Source organism: Sorghum bicolor, chromosome 6 (genome assembly GCF_000003195.3).
Source record: "Sorghum bicolor cultivar BTx623 chromosome 6, Sorghum_bicolor_NCBIv3, whole genome shotgun sequence".
In the NCBI taxonomy this organism is placed as follows: Eukaryota; Viridiplantae; Streptophyta; class Magnoliopsida; order Poales; family Poaceae; genus Sorghum; species Sorghum bicolor.
In genome coordinates, this window is record NC_012875.2 from 27,942,373 (window position 1) to 27,963,321 (window position 20,949).

Consider the following 20,949-nt stretch of genomic DNA (forward strand, 5'->3'; position numbering starts at 1 on the left):
TCTATAAATGGATACAACTTCTACAAAATGACTTGCGACACCGGATCAGGCGTCAACATAATGGCCGCAGTCTCCTATCGGCTCTTGTTCGGAACCATGCCTTTAAAACCGACATACATTCAGCGCCAGATGGCAAATCAGACATTTCGAGAGGTTAAAGGTATAGTAACTGACGTCCCTATCAAAATAGATGATCATTTTGTCTACACAGACTTTCAGGTTATTGACATGGGAGAAGACGGATACGATCCACCCGTCATCCTTGGAAGACCGTTCCTCAGCACTGTTAAAGCAATCATCTACATTGGAACTGGAGAAGTCCATATGCACTTTCCCTCATAGAAGGTACGCCGCTATTTCACTGACCCTAATTATATCATTGAAGACTCTAAGCAGGTCAGAAGAAAACGACGCAACCGCAACCTGAGGATGGAAATTATCAAGAACGGATGGGCAGACTATTAAGGAGAAGTGGTAAGGTCAGAAGACATACAGTTTAAACAGAATTATCCAGAGGAGACCGTAGCACCGAGTCAGGTGTGGAAAGAGAAGATAACTATACATGAAGAGGAGGCGCTGCCGGAAGCACCAACTACGCCACCCAACGAATCCCAGGACAACTGTGAGAAAACGGAGAGTCCTGTTAGGAGGACTTAAAAACACCGAACGCCTTGCCAAGAGGTAAACTTGATAGTTATCCTTTCCCTTTCAAATATTTGAATAGTTTACTTAGTTAATTATGTTCATACTATCCTAAAAAGAAAATAAAAATGTTAAAAAATAGTAAGCCCCATGTGAGTATACGAGTGGCATAAAACCCATAAGTACGTTCACTGTGGTGGCATATAAATAAAATAAATATTTTCTCTTCTCTATAAAATGAAAATATAAAAATAGGGAGTAACATTTATTGAGGAGTCTCAACATGATAAAGGCTAGATATTTATGCTAACACTTAATCAGTTCCACAAAGCTTTGTTGTCTATTTGAGCTCCACAAAATTTAAGAATCAAGAAGACTAGCAGACAGAGGACATTCTAATCACTGTCAGAATACTGCCGACTTTCAAATACACCTCTGCCACCTGCTAGCTACATGAGAAGAAATTACGTTAAAATTCAGCTTGGGGGAGAGCACCCCCATTTATCTCGCTAAGTATTTCTATCTATCTTTGTACTTATACTATATTAAAATATAAATATACATAACTATGGAAAACCAAATAAAGATTTTATGCTTATATATATATATATCTTTTGCTTAGTGTGTTTAATAAATAAATAAAGTGGCTATGCTAAACTGAATCTTAATAATAAAACTCTAGCATGGATACGATAAATAGTTGTTGTGCCTAATTTTTCATATTTAAGTTCTCTATCAAGTTTAGACATAACTGTTATAATTTAAAGCTTGCTCTAAACCTGAACTTGTGGGAAGAAAACTTGATCTGAAATCTAAGTTGTTAACGGATATGATATGGGAAGGTTGAGCTGCTGTATCTGTTGCTAGAGATGCTAGAATTCTGGAGAATTTTAACTTTTGAAAATCTTTAAAATAACACATGATGAGTTCCTGTATGATGAGAGTTTGAATTCCTACCACAGCCATATATACATGTTTGCTAGAATTTGAGCCACACATTTACTATTTACTGCTTATGAGCATTGAGTGTGGTCAAGCTGTGTAGACCCTTAGGAGCTTGTCATGTGGTTAAATCAAGATTCACTGGCACGTTAAATCACACATGCTGCTTCTACTCCGAAAGTACGCATCCACATATATCCACCCATTTTCATCTCCAGAACCACCCAGAAATATTCTACTCCTAATCCGGGACAGAATAGCCAAAAACATTTCTGTTTGTCCCCTGTGAAATAAATGCTCAACTTATCTTGGTTACTACCACTTGCTATATTATGTCATGAGATGAGTGCTCTAAAAAAAGAATACGAGGAAATAAAAAGGGGCAAGTGTCCGAAACCTCGAAAGAAAAGAAAAAGTGAGACGAGAGGTAAAAATGGACAAGTGTCCGATAGTAGAATTATGGGTACAAAATACCCACCTGAGAGGAAAGAAAAAGAAGAGCACCTTATTCTCCTCATAAAGTTTCAAAAAGCAAGGAAGGTATGTATCCCCTCAAAAGAGCAAAAGTAGAATTAGACTTTCACCATTGTTATCACCATACGCCATTCATTCACCACACATGTACATCTTGATTTGACTTATTGATTTGTTTCTTTGGATCCATGGTTTGACTATACAATAAATGTCTTGTGAGTATGTATACTTTATCTCCCACCTATGAGCTCCAGATATTAAAGCCTTATTAGAGTAGGGTGAGAGAGAAGGCAATATCACTATGCCTTATACCACAAATACTACATATTTTGAGAGAAGGCATATACCATCACTGCCTTGGTAAGGATCCAGAAATACCACAAAAGAGAGATTTGAGAGAATCATACAAGGAATCTCTGAGTTTTATTTGAAAATCTACAAAAACTCCAGAGCTATAGCTGATCAAGAGACATGGCACTTGACTACACTGTTTTATCTTTTAACTACTCAAGACAGAAGTGACGGTTACAAGTACCATGGTGAAAGGTTAAATAAGTAAGTTTTAAGTCTTTACAGTTTACTCTAACTCAGAGATAAGATCTTATTTAAAAGCATGTGTACCGTTAATTTTTAAAAGTATTACAACAACTTCTGATCCATCACTGAGTCTATCCTTGCTCAGGGATGAGCAAGAGGTAAGCTTGGGGGAGTTTGTTGACGGTCCTTAAGTATCAAATTTAATTAACAAATAAACAAAGAAAAGGATCCAAATGAAATCAACATCTAGACTTAGGGTTTTATCTGACAGAATTCCACGAGTTTTGGTGTTTGTCTATTTCTGCAGAGGGTTATCCGGAAATACGGAAGAAAGGCCCACACGTCAGGATTACATAGAGACATTAACGTACCGCGCAATTATCTTACATCTAGAAGACTCCAGAAGCCACGGGAACGAAGCGGAAGCAAAACGGAGCCTGGCCCAGTGCGCCCGCCCTAGGGACCAGGGCACCTGCCCACCTCTGGAGTCCAACCAGGACTCTCTTTCAGGATTACGCTCCACCGACCTAAAGGATCAAGGATAACCGTTCAATCAATGTCGGTTTGATCCGACGGCCCATATTCACTTGGAAGGACTATAAAACCAGACCCCTTGGCCCCTGGAGGAGAGGACCTCTCAACCCTAATTCATTATTCATCAAGGGAGAAGAAGCCTCTGATCAAGCCTAGAGCCATCACATCAATTAGACATCTAGATTAGCATAGCTACATAGGATTAGAACTAGAAGGAGTCAATCTTCGATTGGTTTCCGGATCTGTCGAGAGGATTCGTGGTAATTCTCTATTGTTCTTCAATTGTTCATCTTTGTTCTTCAATATTATGAATATGACATTGTTCTACTTCAATATATTGCTTATGACTTTGCTCTACTTGTTTATATTCGCAATTATATTGTTCTTAGTTTATCATAGTTATATACTTGGCTTAGTTAGATTGGATCTATATACATGTTTAGGATCGTATAGCGTTTATCCATCGGATCCATGGGTTAATGATAGATATTGTAACACCCCAGGTGTTTGCCACTAGTTAGACCTTAGGTTTTGAACTCAAACATGTCAGGATAAGTGGTGATGATCATGTTAAGGTCAATCCATGAAAGTGAGCCTCGAGTTAAACTTGGAAAATGCACCCTTGCTTACATATAGGCCCTTTTCAAAGTGCATGCTTGGGTGACATTAATGGAACCTCTCTCATGTGTTCCACATCCATCACTGCCTATAGTGATCACTCAAAGAGTTTCATGAAGTTTGGAATCAAAGGGTCACATGAAATGATATGTTACATGCTTGTTGGAATGACCTCATTAAGTGAATAGAACCGTGGGTCATCAGCCAATCCTTGAAACCTTACCATGACTCTAGATGAACTCTACAACAAAAGTCATGAAGGGTACATGTTGAGCTTGTGCCTAGAAAATGCTTCAATTAGCCTAAAACCTTAGTTTGAGCTTTATCAAGTTGCTGCATTGACTAAAGTGAAAGTTTGACTTCTATACTAGTTTTGAGGTTTGACCTTAAATGAAAGTTCTATTTTCGATTCTGTAGAACAAACTTTGTTTAATGGTCAAGAGCCAGTTTGGTCCCTAACCTAGTCAAATTGAGTTTACAAGATTCAATGCAGTGCTGTTTTGGATCTCCAGAATTTTGGCCAAGTCCTGAGGTGCTCAGTTTCGGGTACCCTAGTTGGGAGCCTTGTATCTTCTAAATAAGACTGAACCAGTATAAGGTTCTTTTGTAAAAGTTGTAGTATAGTTTGCGTACTACAATCTTTGTTAAAGTTACTATGTCTGAATCATCTTCCAAGCATGTCAATTAATAGTCACAATATTGAATCTGCTATAATTTCCAGCACTTAGAGTCTCTAAGTCTAGGTTTGCAGTTCATCACGTTGGCATTCCGCGTTCTCCAAATTGTACTGTACAACTTGCTTGAGTCCCAAAATAAAAGTTGGATTACATATTATGGACAAGAGCATGCCAAAAGATGACACCAGTTTGACTTTGTTTTGGTCATCAATTTTGAGTTTTGCTAATAATTATCAATTAATTGACACTCAAAGGTTGGCATCAAATTATCTACTAATCTATAACTCTAATAGCTTTGCACCCTTAATCAAAGTTGTAGGACAGGCCGAGCTTGGCATACTTCGTTTTTGGCCCATGACCCAAATCGGCCTAGAAATGGCCCAAATCGGCGTCCCACACTGGCCATACCGTCACCTGCCAGGTGTTCGCGTTTATGCTTCAAAAGGCGACGCGTGTATGGAACGTGGCGACCATGCAGAGAGCGCCCACCTCCATTGCTGCCACCTCCATCTCGCTTTTTCCTCGGTCTGTGAATGTGGAGAGGCACCAGAGCACCCTCCCAACCTCTTCCACTCGCCCTCACTCTCTCTGCCATTGCTCTATTTCCTCCTTACTCCAGAAACGGCCATGCAACTTGGACAGGCAGCCTCCATGGGCGCCGGTGCTGCTGCACTGTAGCTTCCTGCAGCAGCCAAGCCATGCACGCGGGGTATGGGTGCGCAGGCCTAGGCTCGGCTCGTTGTGGCCTTGCCTCCTGCTGCCGGCCACTGGTCATGACTGCCTCGGCAGTGGCTCCGTCTTTGTAATAGTAAGGAAAGGGACCTCGGGTTCGAATAAGAAACAACTCAGGGTTCCAGATGCGAAGCCAAGACTTATATGAATAGTGTTTCTGCGTTATAGCGTGATTCATGGAAAGTCCAGGGTCCCCGGTGAAAGATCTGTTTTCCTTTTCCTTTGTTTTTGCAGATTTCTGGGTGAACTTTGGAAATCAATACTAATTCATAGAAACGTCGTAAAATAGCAAATATGGACTTTTTGAAATCCTTGTGAAATTCTTTATGCAGTAGATCTATAGTATGACATGGTTTAGTTTGTAGTTTTAGCGGTAAAAATAGATTTGTGCAGTTCGGTTTTAATTGCTTGTTATATTTGTCTTTTTCATAACCAATGTATTATTGCTTAAATAAATGTAAAAATATTGTGGCATGCTTTACATATAATATTTGATGTCTGGTAAAAGTTGAATCAATTTAGGCATGACAGATTAAGAGTTATAAAAATAACAAATGCCATGTGTTGCTTTGTTCCTATTCTGAGTGGATCTGCATGTTTGTATTGTTTGGTTCAGTTAGGTTGGGAATCATGCCTGGATGAAAATATATAAGTTTTAGTACTTTTCATGAGATTTTCAAAAAGATAAATAGCACAATTGTTGGTTAAGCACATGTTTAGTTATAGTGGTTTAAAGTACTGTTACAGTTTCTGTCTAAACCCAGACTGGATTGCATTGTTTGTAATGTAAGACCTTGTTAGTGGTAGATTTAGCTCTAGATGTTTATAACAAAGTTGTTCACAATTTCGTAGGCTTTCTAGAAAGTACACAACCACAAATTATGGACATGTAAACCTCAAGTTATAGCTGTTTAATGTGGCATGACAGATTCTGTCCATGTTTTGAACAGAGATGTCTTCATGGGGATTGATAAATGGTTTATAATTATAAATAAAAATGTAAAAATGGAAAATATTGGTCCTGTACAGTTATATGATAATGTTGTATCATGTTGACATATAATATGGTCATGTGTTTGAAGAAAATATGATTTGTGCATTTATCTTATTCTCACATGGTTAATTGCAATAGCAAATTGTCTTTTTCATAGATATTACTATGCTTATTCAAATGTAGTGAAATTGATACAGTAGTCCATTGATGGTGTTCAGAGGCTACTGTAATTTTTGTAGAATTTACTGTGCATGTTTGGTATAGGTTCTTTAATCCACCTTATTATCCAAATAAATTAAGAAATGCATTAAATAAATTTATTTGGTAATGACCACTATGTTTTCTGGTGTTCTTTAGATATATGCAAACTGTTGGTAACAATGGTTTTGCTCAAATGCATGTTTGAAACATAAGTTAATAATTAATTGTTTGCAATTGTTGTTTTGGACAGTTTGTGGAACTGTTTGGATTACAATATGTAAATGATGTTTTCTGGGAATCTTGTTTATAGCAAAGTTGTAGATAATTCACCTACCTAGCTCCTGTTAAACTTTGGTAGTATTTGGCCTTGTGGTTTGTGAGTTATGTCTGTTCAAAGTTGAATTCCAGAAATGGCTGCTCTCTGTTTGTCAGGGACAGATTCTGGAACTTTATAATTTCTTCCAGCTTAAGTTGAGAATCATGCTTTTATGTCTAAATATAAAATGTAGATAATTTCTTAAGCTTTCCAGAATGTCTTAATTCATGTCTTTTCGACTTGTGTAACTCCAGTTAGGATTTATTTTCTCAGCTGCTGTTAACAGACCTAAAAATGACAGATTCCTTGTATTGTTTTTGCTTGGTATATTGCTATGTATGACTCATGTCTTTGATAATGGCCAAGTTAAGACACCTGAAATCTTGTGAAACATGTGTGCCATGCTTGATATGCTTGGTTTTGCATTGTTTTCTATCTTAGTATGTTGGTTATGTTATTTAAGCGACATATGTATGTGTTGAGTAACATGATGCTTATCTTGCTTGCTATATGTGCTGCATGTGCTGCATTATCTATTGCACTTCTACGTGTTCATACACTTGCATCTTGCATGTCATTTAGGTACGCTAGATGAACCACGTGAAGGACATGATGGTGGACATATCAGGATGATGGAAGGACTACACAAGTGCTGCGAACTTAGATGCCGTCAAGATGGCGCAAGCTAACTTAACTGACTTGTGTCGGATTCCAGGCAAGCCCCGGAGCATTCTAAGTCTCCTACCCTCTCGTTTTATAAAAGCATAAGAGTATAACTTTATATGATGCATTAGGTGATAGGAGTTGAATAAAACCGTTGGTGCATATTTCCTACCTTGTCCACTATATGAAACTACCTGAACCCTTACTAGTATAAGGAAAACGTTCTATGCTTAGCTATGCTCAGCTCGGTAGAAGCCGGGTGATTTCCTGTCACCTGCGAGAGATAGGTGGATACCTGATCGTGGTTGGCTATATTTGCTATCGTGGAAATAACCATGTGCTAATAATGAATTTGAGACCGGGCGGGATGACGATAGTGAAGCAACAAGGCATGGAGGTCTTGGATGTGAATCTATCCCCGTCTATGTCGGTTAAGGACCGATTCGCTTAACGTCCTCGTGTCATGTTGAACACATGCCTACCACTTAGCTGGCCGGATAAGTTGTTCCGACCGCGAAGCCTACGAGTGCATCTCCGGCCGGATACCTCGATCTGGTTAAAGTGCACACCCCGGTTGGTAGCAAGGATGTGCGGTAAGTCAATGGCGTAAGACCGAGGAGTCAGGTTAGAGTCCTGACCCTAGCAGATTGGCGGTCCCTGGGGGTGCAGCGCCGTACGGACCCGCGAATTGGTCCGAAGTTGTGCTAAAGGTGATCCAAGCTACTCTAGCTAAGTATGCCTGGGTGAGTGCTAGGAATACCCCTCCAGCTGGATAGGAATCGATTCGAATCGCCGTCTCTCCCGGATAGTGAGAACTTGACTCGAGCAGCGGCAACGTAGATGCACTAAATGAAACTTAATGGTTATGATGATGATGATGATGATGGCTACATGATAAACCAGATATGGTTATTAATGTGATGCTTATTAATCAAGTGATTGCTATAGAATAGGTGTAAAATCTAGCTATGGTAGCTTAACTGAACTTGATGCTAAAATATTGACTAAAAGGTTGAAAGTAAGGAGTCATGATAGTAATGCTCTTTTTGGCAAAGTTATGCTATCCAACCAACTCCACCAAAAAGTCTTGCATATCCTTGAGAGTATTTTATTTTCTCTCCTGTCGCGTAAGTCTAGCTGAGTATATTCGACTACTCAGGGTTTATCCCACCATGTTGCAGATGAAGTCTTCAGGCTGCTAAGGATGGTGGCTAACCGCCGGTGGGCTCGGTGACTCTATATAGTGTTCTCATCTACATGCTTTTGTCGGAGGATGTCACTTATGCTAGCAATGTATTTGGAACTTATGTTATTGTAAACATTTGAAAGCTATGTTGTTTTCTGATCGATTTGGAAAAATCCAAACTTGTACTATTATTTGTGAACTCTTTTGTAATATTATTTCTGCTGCAATTCTCCTTGTATGTGATGTGTATTTGCTTAATCATGCGATCTTGGTGTAAGGTTGATTTCTCGAGGTCCTCTGTGACACTCGGCAGACTACCGGGTTTATATAAGTGAGACTATGCGCTTGTCAACGTGTTAAACGGGGACAGTCGTACTTAAACTTGTATAAATTGGGTCGTTCTGTCACAGATATTGTGTAGGCATGGTGCTTATACCGTATTTATCTCTGATTGTACCCAATATGCCAGATCGTGGGGTAGTTCGTGGTAGTGACAGCTCCATTGATTCTTATATAGTCGCCCTCTCGTGTATTGGGCTGGCAGAGCAACATTATTACAGGGGAGTGATTGCGATGTTTCTCATATTCCTTGATAATATCACTATGCATGGGCGTAGTCCAGTCTCACAATGATTGCTTAGTATAATTGCACTAACTATGATGTGCTAGACTATATAGTTAATAATAACTTAGGAAATATTCTTGTAGTTCGTCCTAATACCATGCTAATAACTTGCTAGAATATCTAATTGAGGTGCGTATCATATTTATATGTGGCTAAGTTATGCTGATCAGATTAATTATCTTTGTCACTATTCATTACTTTATATATCCTTTATGTGACACTTATCCCTGTATGAAAGAGTTAGATAAATGTTCTCCATTATACATGCAATAATAGATACTCAATCTTATATTCCATTCTATAATCAACATTGATGATTGCTAATCCCTTCCCAGTGGTAAAAATATAAATAACGATACCTGGAATACTTCCCGGTTATAATGCTACATCGGTATTAATCTGTGCGCTTGCAGATCCCATTCATTATTTATTTAGATGAGCAATTGCATATTTCAATACCGCGTCTCTCGTGTCATACTGGGGATGACAACTTGGCTTAAGTGGTATGAGGGATAGGTTTGACATTTTTGGCGCCATTATCAGAATTAGAAAACTATCTACTTTTGGTAGTGACGTTAAGAATGCCCAACACCCTCGACGTCGAGAGGTTGAGCTCTCAGCTTGCTGGGCTACCGCTATGTGGAGCAGACCTTGCACCTCGTCTCGAATGCTTCACGCCTGGGAGTTCAAGGGCTCAGGCATGTTGCGTAGCAGCATGGTCGCTGCCATGATGTTCTAACCAGCTTGAGGAAAATGGCTGATGAGCGGTTCAGGCTCCTCGTCCCCAATGATTTGTCGGTACACGTCTCGATCGTGTCTCCTCGCCATGTGGGTGCGGTTGGTCTCGCTTGAGGGCCCGCTCAAGCTGGCTGAGGTGCTCTCGGTCCTCGTCGAGCTTGGCTTTCAGCTCTCGTAGTTGCGCAAGTTGCGCGGCCCTGTCATCCTAAGGTGGTGGGTCTGCTTGCATTCTCCGTGTCGTCCGTGGTAGCCACGGCCCAGTCGACGTTGAAGCACTCCCTTGTAGGGTCGTAGCTGTCATACTCGGAGTTGGGGTCTGGCTCGTCGGTGTAGAAACATCCGCATCCCTCCTCTGCCAACTGCTGTCTGAGCATGGTAAGGGTATATCACCCAGGTCCCAAGCGGTGAGGCCAGCATATATAGGGAAAGCCTAGACACTCGGAGACCTGCGGAGCTTGCTGCCGTGTCTCTGTGTCACACGGGACGGCCGGTGCCGCTATACGCACATGCCGGCGCTAGGACATATTGTCCTGGCGAGTGATGTTGCGGCATTGTCCAGGCCGAACGGGAGCATCCGCCTTGCGGCGAACAGACCATATGGTAACATGGCAGATGGTGGCGATGGTGCGCGTGGTACGTTGTCCGTTGGTGCCGTCGCATGGCCGCTCTACTGACTTGCCGTCGTGACTGTTGTCTTGGTGCGTGAGGCTACCGGCCCCTCCTCCGATACCCGCTCTACACGAGGTGGTGATCGTGTGGTAGCAGTGAGGCGGTGGCGATGCTGATCACACCTCCTTTTGGGCGGGGAAGCGTGGTGGTGAGGCCACCGTGGGGCCTTCGATAACGTGGGCATGATGCGAGCCCCTCGCGATCCTCTGACGGAGAGCAGAATCATATCGTAGCAAAAACCGGTGGACAAAAACTCAAGGCTCCTAAACTAGATCACCGTTGAGCGCGAGATCGGTGAGACGTGAGTGGCCATCTGGAAAGAAATGGGAAATCGATAATAACCCGCAGGACCCCTACCTGGCGCGCCAACTGTCGGTGTTTTGACCCTCGGGGGGTAACACCAACGAGTGAATTTGTGTGTGTGTTCCCTTTTCCAGATGGTTATGCAAGAGTAACACAAGCACTTATCCTGGTTCGGGCAAAGGAAGGCCCTACGTCCAGCGAGGGGAGAGTATGTATTATCTTGCACCTAAGTGCTTGTACAGGGGCGAATACAAGTGAATGAAGCTAGGTGTTCTAAGTCCTAGCCGGGTCTGGTGGTGTGAGAATCATGTTCTATGAGTATCCTAGTTGTGTCTTGTTTGATATCATCCTCAGCGTCCCCTTTTATAGTTCCAAGGGGAGGCCTAGGTTACAGGATGTAGGTGTTCGAGTAGGCCACGATAGGGGTATGACGCTGACCTACTCGAGGCCTCCGTACCGGTGTGGTCTCGAGCCGTCTTGTTACTAGGTACTTTGGTGATGATGGCACGTGCGTTCTCTAAACTCCTCCCCTGTACATCGTCTGGTATTCGCTTGGGCATGAGCACGCTCGTACGTCATGACAGTCGCCATGTCCGGGGTGGTTGAAGCATTGACTTCTATCGCTCGATCCTTCCCTGGGAAGGAGCATGCCTGCTCGAGGGTCAGGCAGCATGGGTAGCTTTGTTATGCAGGAGCGCTGACCTTGAACGTCTCAAGGGGTGTCGTCATGTGATATTACGCCTGCTGCACTGTGCCGAGTTGTACTTTTCTCCAATCTTGAGGATAAAGCTAGAAAAAGTGGAGATTTGACGGGTGCTTGTTCCCCTATCACGCTTCTCGTGACTATCGGGTTAGGTGGGAGCACGACAGTCACATTAAATGCTCTGGATCCCGTACCCACGACAGGCGGCGGGGAACGCTTTTGCGCTCGAGGCTCGCTGATTCGCTTGACGCTCTTTCCGTAATCGACGATCACTGGCTATCGAGCCCTTGACCATTCGCTCGACCTTACTTCCATCTTCGAGGCCATGGTCGATACAGTGTCCTGGCTCAAACCACGGCTTTGATGATCCTGTGTTTATACTAGATCGTTGAGCTTGAGCCTCGAATCATTTGTGGACCTTCATATTGTGGGTGTTTGCTGGGGTACCCCCTATTGACATCCTCGACAGACCTAGTGAGGGAGCTGGGACGGAATTGCCCACAAAACGTCGACGAGCTAATGGACGTGGTGGCTAACTATGTAGCTGGCAAAGAGGTAGTTGGCACATTTTTTAGCAATGAGAACGACAGGGGAAAGGTGTCGGCAAATGACGATGAGGGTCCCAGTAGAGGGCCCAAGAAGAACAAAAAGAAGAAGAAGGTGCGGCAGGGCAAGTGCAAGGTCCTCGATGATGATTTTGTTGCCATGGTCGAGCGTAAGAAGCCTCGAGGCCCCCTAGAGGGGGCTGTCTTCAACAAGATGCTCAAGGAGCCGTGCCCTTATCATAGGGGAGGGGCCAACCACAAGATCGAGGATTGGCGCATGCTAAAAAAGTACTTTGACAGCCTAGGACTGAAGAAGGACAATCAAAAGAAACACAAGGGCGACGATAAGGGCGGCAGCATTGATGATGACGGGTTCCCGGCCGTCCACGTCTACTACATGATCTATGGTAGGCCCATGACGCAGCTCACGTCTCGACAGTGCAAGAGGGAATGACGTAAGGTTTTTGCGGTCCGGGTGGCTGTGCCCCAGTACCTCGACTGGTCCAGCACCCCCATCACCTTCGACCGTGATGACCATCCTGACCGCGTCGTCAGCCCCGGCGTCTATCCACTCATCGTCGACCCTATCATCGTCAACGCCCGACTCTCCAAGGTACTAATGGATGGCGGCAGTAGCCTTAACATCATCTCACTTGAGACCCTCGACCTCCTAGGGATCGAAAGAGCATAGATCCAACCAAGCACGGAAGGCTTCCACGGAGTTGTGCCAGGAAAGAAGGTCCTTCCGGAGGGTCAAATCGACCTCCCGGTCTATTTTGTCACGGTGGCCAATTTTAGAAAGGAAACCCTAACGTTCGAGGTAGTGGGCTTCCGCGACACTTATCATGCCATCATCGGTCACCCGGGATACGCCAAGTTCATGGCGACCCCCAACTACACATAACTCAAGCTGAAGATACCCGGGCCTAAGGGAGTCATCACCATTAGCACCTCCTATGAGCACACCTACGAATGTGATGTCGAGTGCGTCAAGTATGGGGAGGCAGTCGAGAACACCATCAAGCTTGCATCGAGACTTGAGGCCCATGCCGCTGAGGCCCCAGAGCCAAAGCACCATGCTGGGAGCTTCGAGCCAGCAAAAGGCACCAAGAAGATACTGTTGATGGTCCTTAAGTATCAAATTTAATTATCAAATAAACAAAGAAAAGGATCCAAATGAAATCAACATCTAGACTTAGGGTTTTATCTGACAGAATTCCACGAGTTTCGGTGTTTGTCTATTTCTGCAGGGGGTTATCAGGAAATATGGAAGAAAGGCCCACACGTCGGGATTACATAGAGATATTAACGTGCCACGCAATTATCTTACATCTAGAAGACTCCAGAAGCCACGAGACCGAAGCGGAGGCGAAACGGGACCAGAGGCAGGGCGCCCGCCCTGTTCCCCTAGGCGCCCGCCCCCTCCCTGAGTCCAATTAGGACTCTGCTTGGTGGGAGATCTCCACCGACCTAAAGGATGAATCTAAACCATACAATCTATGTCGGTTTGATCCAACGGCCCATATTCACTTGAAGGGACTATAAAACCAGACCCCCTGGCCCCTGGAGGAGGGAGCCTCTCAACCCTAATTCATTGTTCTTCAAGGGAGAAGAAGCCTCTCATCAAGATTAGAGCCACCACATCAATTAGATATCTAGATTAGCATAGCTACATCGGATTAGAACTAGAAGGAGTCAATCTTCGATTGTTTTCTGGATCTGTCAAGAGGATTCTTGGTAATTCTCTAATTGTGCTTCTAATTGCTTTCTAATTATCTTTGTTCTTCAATATTATGAATATGACTTTGTTCTACTTCAATATATTGCTTATGACTTTGCTCTACTTGCTTATATTCAAGATTATATTGTTCTTAGTTTATCATAGTTATGTACTTGGCTTAGTTAGATTGGATTTATATACATGCTTAGGTACGTATAGCGTTTATCCATCGGATCCATGGGTAAATGATAGATATTGTGTAGGCGTGGTGCTTATACCGTATTTATCTGCGATTGTACCCAATATGCCAGATCGTGGGGTAGTTCGTGATAGTGACAGCTTCATTGATTCTTATATAGTCCCCCTCTCGTGTGTTGGGCTGGCAGAGCAATATTATTACAGGGGAGTGATTGCTATGTTTCTCATATTTCTTGCTAATATCACTATGCATGGGCGTAGTCTTGTCTCGCAATTATTGCTAAGTTTGCTTGCACTAACTATGATATGCTAGACTATATAGTTAAGAATAACTTAGGGAATATTCTTGTATTTCGTTCTAATACCATGCTAATGACTTTCTAGAGTATCTAATTGAGGTGCTTATCATATTTATATGTGGCTGATCAGATTAATTATCTTTGTCACTATTCATTAATTCATATATCTTTTATGTGACACTTATCCTTGTATGAAGAGTTAGATAAATGTTCTCAATTATACATGCAATGATAGATACTCAATCTCATATTCTATTCTATAATCAATATTGATGATTGTTAATCCCTTCCCAGTGGTAAAAATATAAATAATGATACCTGGAATACTTCCCGGTTAAAATGCTACATCGGTATTAATCTATGCGCTTGCAGATCCCATTCATTATTTATTTAAAAGAGCAATTGCATATTTCAATACCGCGTCTCTCATGTCATGCTAGGGATGACAACTTGGCTTAAGTGGTGTGAGGGATAGGTTTGGCATTTTTGGCACCGTTACTAGATTTAGAGAACTTAGTCTACTTTTGGTAATGATATTAAGAATACCCAACAAGCATTTTTGGCGCCGTTGCCGGGGAAGGTTGATTACTAATCAGGAATGGAATAAAAGATTTTGAGTTATCATTCGCATCACTAATATGATTGAGCTTATCTATTCTCTCATACGTTTTACCCCGATATTTTTCTATTTTATCTTATGCAGGAGAATGTATGAATAGAAGACATCTTCTAGGAAATTTTGTTGACAATTCCGAAGCATTATTCAAGAAGACGAGAGCCAAGCTCAAGAAGAGATCATCAACACTTCAGCAAGAAGCTTCATCCAATCAAGAAGATCACCGAAACTTGTCTTCAGAGTTCGAGGCCATGGCGAACAAATCAATCCACGAGTTCTCAGCTCCCACTACGGACAACATCCGCACTGGACCTGCTGCAGAGATCGATGGCAACTTTGAGCTCAAGCCTGGACTTATCAACATGGTGCAATCCAACCACTTCTGTGGGAAGGCACACGAAGATGCTAGTGCTCATTTACAACACTTTCTGGAGATTTGCAACACATTCACCATATCAGGAGTTTCCAAAGATGCTATACTACTTCGCCTCTTCCCATTCTCACTGTTAGGAAGAGCGAAGCAGTGGTTCTACACTACAAAGGAGAAGAATACTACGTGGGCAAGACCAATGCTCTCCGTGGGAAGATTACAAGTTTTCAGCAACAAAATGATGAATCTGTTCCAGAAGCATGGGAGCGCTTTCAACACTACATCCTAGAATTTCCCCATCATGGAATGGAGAGTTGGCTATTGATGCAGACGTTTTATCATGGACTCGGCAACAGTACCCAAGAAACCATGGATGCTGCAGCTGGAGGAGCATTCTTATCACTTACTATACCACAAGCCACAGCTCTTGTGGAGAAGATGGCGTCCAATCAAAGCTGGAATGAAGAGAGGACCCAGACACGCAAGAGAGGTGGAGGTATGCATCAGCTGAAGGAGGTAGACATGCTGTCTGCAAAGCTAGACCTGCTCATGAAGATGCTCGATGATAGAGCTAGAGACAAGAAGGAAGTTATGCACATCTACGACTCTCACATGACTTGTGAGGAGTGTGGAGACACTGGACACTCAGGCAATCACTGCCCTGAGATACTTGAGGATGTGAACTACATCAACAACAACTACTACTACCACAACCGTCCTCAACAAAATCAAGGTTGGAATCAATAGAGGCCTAACTACTCAGGTAATTATCAAGGTAACAATTCTTACAACAATAATAATAATTTTCCACCTCTGAGAGAGTTAGTGTCTAATCAAGGAAAGCTAATGGATAACCTATCTAAGAAATTGGCATCTAATGATAAAATGCTAGAAAATATAAATAATAAAATGGATAATTTCTCTACTGCCATCAAGAATCAAATTAGCTTTAATAAAATGATTGAATCTCAGTTAAATCAAATAGCTGCTGCTGTTCCTGTTACTAACCCTGGTATACCATCACAACCGGAAGGATTAGAATCTGTAAATCTTGTAGACATGTTTGATGCAGGTAATTGGAGTAACCCCGTCACTGAATTCACTACTGACCTTCTGCCGGTCAAGAGAGGAGATCCAGGACGCCCCGTCATCCCGATCTCCATCGGCATGGTGGACGTCCCAGAAGCACTCTGTGACTTTGGCTCCAGCGTCAACATTATACCCAGGGTACTCTATGAAAAATTCTTTACATATCCTTTATTAGAGACAACCATGTGTTTGCATTTTGCAGATCAGACGATAACTTTTCCAAAAGGAATATTGAAGAACCTTTCTGTCCGAGTTGGTACCTTATATGCTCTAGCCGACTTCATAGTGGTAGAGACCGGTAATGATGAGAGAGCACCTATCATCTTAGGGAGGCCATTCTTGAACACCACGGGAGCTATCATCTACGCCAGTGCTGCCAAGATCAGTTTCTACATCAAAGGGAGGAAGGAGACATTTTTCTTCAGGAACAAGACTACACAAATTCTAGATCAATCCAGACGTGAATCAAGGAAGAGGACCAACAGGAGGAACAGGAACAAGCAAGTGTGGACCGAGTCAGCGAAGATGGTCACTATAGTTCATGGAGGTCAAGATCATCAACTCAAGTCACCGTTTTTGACCAAGAAGGATGACCCAGGAATGCCAAGCATCTATTGCTCCATAAATGGATACAGCTTCTACAAGACATTTTGCGACACTGGATCGGGCGTCAACATAATGGCCGCAGTCACCTATCAGCTCTTGTTCGGAACCATGCCCCTAAGACCAACATACATTCAGCTCCAGATGGCAGATCAGACGTTTCGAGAAGTTAAAGGAACAGTAACTGATGTCGCAGTCAAGATAGACGATCATTTTGTCTACACAGACTTTCAAGTTATTGACATGGGAGAAGATGAATACGATCCACCCATCATCCTTGGAAGACCGTTCCTCAGCACCGTTAAAGCAATTATCTACATTGGAACCGAAGAAGTCCATATGCACTTCCCCTCAGAGAAGGTACGCCGTTATTTTACTGACCCTAACTATATCGTTGAAGAATCTAAGCAGGTAAGGAAATGACGCAACCGCAACCAGAGGATGCAAATCATCAAGGACGGATGGGCAAACTACGAAGGAGAAGTTATAAGGTCAGAAGACGTAGAGTTTAAACAGAATTATCCAGAGGAGACCGTAGCACCGAGTCAGGCATGGAAAGAGAAGATAACTATACATGAAGAGGAGGCGCTGCCGGAAGTACCGACTACGCCACCCAACGAATCCCAGGACAATTGAGAAAAATGGAGAGTCCCGTTCGGAGGACTTAAAAACACCGAACGCCTTGCCAAAAGGTAAACTTGGTAGTTATCATTTTCCTTTCAATTATTTCAACTAGTTTACTTGTTAATCATGTTCGTGCTATCCTAAAAAGAAAATAAAAATGTTGAAAACAGTGAGCCCCATGTGAGTAGACGAGTGGCATAAAACCCATAAGTACATTCACTGTGGTGGCATAAAAATAATATAAATATTTCTTTTCTGCTCTATAAAAATGAAAATATAAAAACAGGGAGTAATAATTATTAAGGAGTCTCAACATGATAAAGGCTAGATATTTATGCTAACACTTAACCAGTTCCACAAGCTTTGTTGTCTATTTGAGCTCCACAGGATTTAAGAAGCAGATGGAGGACATTCTAATCGCTGTCAGAATGCTGCTGACTTTCAAATACACCTCTGCCACCTGCTAGCTACATCATGAGAAATTACGTCAAAATTCAGCTTGGGGGAGAGCACCCCCATTTATCCCGATAAGTATTTCTATCTATCTATCTATCTTTATACTAATATTATATTAGAATATAAATATATAAAACTATGAAAAACCAAATAAAGATTTTGTGCTTATATAAATATATGTCTTTCGCTTATTGTGTTTAATAAATAAATAAAGTGGCTATACTAATCTGTATCTTAATAATAAAACTCAAGCATGGATATGATGAATAGTTGCTCTGCCTAATTTGCACATTTGAAGTTCTCTCTCAAGTTTAGACATAACTGTTATAATTTAAGGCTTTCTCTAGACCTAAACTTGTGGGATGAAAACTTGATCTGAAGTCTAAGTTGTTAACGGATACGATATGGGAAGGTTGAGCTGTTGTTTATCTGTTCCTAGAGATGCTAGAATTCTGGAGAATTTTATCTTTGAAAAAAAATCTTTAAAATGTTGCATGATGAGTTCCTGTATGATGAGAGTTTAAATTCCTACCACAGCCATATATACATGCTTGCTAAACTTTGAGCCACACATTTACTATTTACTGCTTATGAGCATTGAGTGTGGTCAAGCTGTGTAGACCCTTAGGAGCTTGTCATGTGGTTAAATCAAGATTTCACTTGCACGTTCACTCATATATGCTACTTCTACTCCGGAAGTACCATCCACATATATCCACTCATTTCCATCTCCAGAATCACCTAAAAATATTCTACTCCTAATCCGGGAGAGAATAGCCAAAAATATTTTTGTTTTTCCCTTGTGAAATAAATGCTCAAGTTATCTTGTTACTACCACTTGCTACATTATTTCAAGAGATGAGTGCTCTGAAAAAAAAATGAGGAAATAAAAAGGAGCAAGTGCTCGGAACCTCGAAAGAAAAGAAAAAGTGAGACGAGAGGTAAAAATGGACAAGTGTTCTATAGTAGAATTAGGGGTACAAGATACCCACCTGAGAGAAAAGAAAAAAATATAGAGCATCTCATTCTCCTCACAAAGTTTCAAAAAGCAAGAAAGGTATGTATCCCCTCAAAAGAGCAAAAGTAGAATTAGACTTCCATCACCATTGTTTTCACCATTGTTATCACCATCATTACCATACACCATTCATTCGCCACACATGCACATCTTGATTTGACTTATTGATTTGTTTCTTTGGATCCATGGTTTGACTATGCAATAAATGTCTTGTAAGTATGTATATTTTATCTCCCACCTATGAGCTCCAGATATTAAAGCCTTATTAGAGTAGGGTGAGAGAGAAGACAATGTCACTATGCTTTATACCACAAATACTACATACTTGAGAGAAGGCATATACCATCACTGCCTTGGTAAGGATCCAGAAATACCACAAAAGAGAGATTTGAGAGAGTCATACAAGGAATCTCTGAGTTTTATTTGAAAATCTGCAAAAGCACTAGAGCTATAGCTGATCAAGAATAAGAGACATGGCACTTGACTAGACTGTTCTATCTTTTAACTACTCAAGACAGAAGTGACGGTTACAAGTCCCATGGTAAAGGTAAAGTAGGTAAGTTTTAAGTCTTGACAGTTTACTCTAACTCAGAGATGAGATCTTATTTAAAAAGCATGTGTACTGTCAATTTTTAAAGATATTGCAACAACTTATGATCCATAGCTGAGTCTATCCTTGCTCAGGGACGAGCAAGAGGTAAGGTTGGGGGAGTTTGTTGATGGTCCTTAAGTATCAAATTTAAATATCAAATAAACAAAGAAAAGGATCCAAATGAAATCAACATCTAGACTTAGGGTTTTATCTGACAGAATTCCACGAGTTTCGGTGTTTGTCTATTTCTGCAGGGGGTTATGAGGATATACGGAAGAAAGGCCCACACGTCGGGATTACATAGAGATATTAACGTGCCGCGCAATTATCTCACATCTAGAAGACTCCAGAAGCCACGAGACCGAAGCAGAGGCGAAACGGGGCCAGAGGCAGGGTGCCCGCCCTGTTCCCTTGGGCGCCCGCCCCCTCCCTGAGTCCAATCAGGACTCTGCTTCGTGGGAGATCTCCACCGACCTAAAGGATGAATCTAAACCATACAATCTATGTCGGTTTGATCCAACGGCCCATATTCACTTGAAGGGACTATAAAACCAGACCTCCTGGCCCCTGGAGGAGGGAGCCTCTCAACCCTAATTCATTGTTCTTCAAGGGAGAAGAAGACTCTGATCAAGATTAGAGCCACCACATCAATTAGATATCTAGATTAGCATAGCTACATAGGATTAGAACTAGAAGGAGTCAATCTTCGATTGGTTTCCGGATCTGTCAAGAGGATTCTTGGTAATTCTATAATTGTGCTTCTAATTGCTTTATAATTATCTTTGTTCTTCAATATTATGAATATGACTTTGTTCTACTTCAATATATTGCTTATGACTTTGCTCTACTTGCTTATATTCAAGATTATATTGTTCTTAGTTTATCATAGTTATGTACTTGGCTTAGTTAGATTGGATTTATATACATGCTTAGGATCGTATAGCGTTTATCCATCGGATCCATGGGTAAATGATAGATATTGTGTAGGTGTGGTGCTTATACCGTATTTATCTCTGATTGTACCCAATATGCCAGATCGTGGGGTAGTTTGTGATAGTGATAGCTTCATTGATTCTTATATAGTCCCCCTCTCGTGTGTTGGGCTGGCAGAGCAATATTATTACAGTGGAGTGATTTCTATGTTTCTCATATTTCTTGCTAATATCACTATGCATGGGCGTAGTCTTGTCTCGCAATTATTGCTAAGTTTGCTTGCACTAACTATGATATGCTAGACTATATAGTTAAGAATAACTTAGGGAATA